We start from the raw sequence: 2701 nt of genomic DNA, 5'->3' as shown, positions 1-2701 counted from the left end.
ACTAAGAATTTAAATAAGAGCATAGCCATGCGTAACCTCTTCACAGAAAAAAATGTCAAAAATATATTCTTTGAAATAAATTGTTGGTTTGACGTTTCTTGTTTCCATATAGATAATAGAGAATTACAGAAATTAAAATTTTGGAATAAAATTAAACACAGGGTGTCCCTGCGGTGTTCCAGAAAAACAATGTTTTTAAACCAAATTTCAAAAAATGCTAAATTTTAATGGAACGAATAAAAAGTATATGTAAAAATAGGTTATTTTTTATTATTTTCTTTCAAAAGAAGAAATAAAAACCTGCTCATTTTTTGCACTTTCTGAAGTAATCCGTTTTTCGCTAATGCATAAACTAAGTTTTTCATTTTTTGTTAGTGCCTTGAGATCTCCACGATTCGTTCCATTTTCAAAAATGAAGTGTCANGAAAAACAATGTTTTTAAACCAAATTTCAAAAAATGCTAAATTTTAATGGAACGAATAAAAAGTATATGTAAAAATAGGTTATTTTTTATTATTTTCTTTCAAAAGAAGAAATAAAAACCTGCTCATTTTTTGCACTTTCTGAAGTAATCCGTTTTTCGCTAATGCATAAACTAAGTTTTTCATTTTTTGTTAGTGCCTTGAGATCTCCACGATTCGTTCCATTTTCAAAAATGAAGTGTCAGATTAAAAAGCTTGACCTGTGGACAATAAAAGGTTTATTTTTTTTCAAGAGTTGTCACCTGTTAAAAAATTAGATTGTTAAAAAATTAGATAAAATTTTTTTTATAAATTAATTATTAAGAGATGGGTATCAATCGAAATGTGTATTAGCTACATGCAGAGAGCTGCCGCCTGTTTAAAAAATAAAATTCCACTTGAATTAAAGGAATTAGGTAATTGAAATAGATAGGTATCACCATAAGGGAGCCATACGAAAGAGGTTTAAGAAGGTTTTAGCTTAAAGATAAAACGAATAGGGTTGCCACCTGTTTGTAAATTCGAATTTAGTTAAACTAAAATAATAATTACGTCAAAACATAGGACTACGCCGTCGTATTTGTTGTTTTATTACAAATACATACATTGTCAATCAGTGATTTGTTCTGATTACATTCCTTTTAAATTACTGTACTCTTAAATTCACACAGGAATGTTTTTACTCTCCACTTATTTCTTGCTAACTATGTCAAATTTTTTCATTTGTCTGATACTCATATTGATATACATATTTCAGTTACCTTATTCCCTTAATTAAAGTGAATTTGATTTTTTTTAAATGTGGCAACCCTTCAACGTGCCATTTAGAGGTAAAGTATTTTCAAAACTAGTTCAATTGATACCTATACTGTCATATCTAACTCATTTAACTTATTAAATAATTTTAATAAAATTTGTAACAGGTGGCAAACCTTTTCAAAAAAAAACCTTATTGCACAGCTACAGGCCAAGCACTGTCATTTGACACCTCACTTTTGAAAATAGAACAAACTATATGTACATACCTATGTAAAAGCCACAAGAACCCAAATTTTCAACTTCAAACTGCATTTACAGTGAAAGTATGAAAGTCATCCAAAAACCAATTGCATTTTTGAATTTAGCGTCCTTAATTTTACTAAGAAGCGAATTTTCATTTAAATCCGTCCATAATTCTATTTCTGCCCACATTTTATATGGAAGGGAAGCACTGTGCCTCGTGTTGAAAGCATAAAGGATCTAAAACCAAAAAAAAATATAAATACATTATTAATCATAAAAAAATTTATGATTCGAAAAATAATTTTGATATATTGTAAAATTTTATTTTTTTTTTTGGTTTTTAAAAGTTAAAGTTTTATTTACTTACAGTAACGGACAAAAGTATTGGCACAGTGAATATTTCGCAATATAGGCAAAGTTTTTTCTAGAAAAATTCAAGTATGCAGTTTAATAATCCATTCATTTAAGTTTATCAAAGTGCAAGTTTGAAGTTGCTTGAAAATCTGAATATAAAATTGCAAATTTGCATGCAGATTTATTGAATTTTCCTGAGTTTTGCACAAAGTTTACACATTTGATTTTTATGTGTTTTGATGTAGTATGAACTATGTTTTTATAAAAAATTATCGGAAATAAATGAAAAACTTTGCATATATGTACGGTGACCATCCGTTCTGTTTTTTGCAGGACCGTACTGTTTTTCAAAGGTCGGTCCTGCGTAGTTTTTCAAACCTGAAAAACCTGAAAATGTACTGATTTTTTCCAGGTGTCCTGCATTTGTCCCGCATTTTAATCGTTATTTTAAAATTATCGGACAATGGATGGATTTTCTCAAAAAAGTGTTTTTTGGTACTTCTCGTAGGTTTTCTTCAATATCTCATGAAAATATCTCCCAATCAACGTAAGCGACTTACAGCTCGAAAGGTATTAATATGCCTCTTACCAAAATATATAACTTGTGGCGACTTCAATGAAAATTACACTATGCGACTGTCAAAATCGGGATGGGATGAAACCAACGGGAAATGTTATATCGGTCAAAAACAAGTTATACGTGTCCCGGCGTTTCGCTGGGTCACATCTAGGAATCGAGATATATATATAACTATCATATAGGGGAAATCGTCACCTTTGGTGGTCTTTTTTTGACATAACTCGAGAACCACTAGTCCGATTTTGCTCAAACAAATTTAAAAAAATTAAAAATTACAATTCCTTTAATCTGTTCATATAACGTT

Source organism: Rhagoletis zephyria, unplaced genomic scaffold (assembly GCF_001687245.7).
Source record: "Rhagoletis zephyria isolate East Lansing unplaced genomic scaffold, Rhagoletis_zephyria_1.1 Rzeph_scaffold_00329, whole genome shotgun sequence".
NCBI lineage: Eukaryota > Metazoa > Arthropoda > Insecta > Diptera > Tephritidae > Rhagoletis > Rhagoletis zephyria.
The sequence above is the reverse complement of the archived record's forward strand: the minus strand, read 5'-3'. Positions refer to the sequence as shown.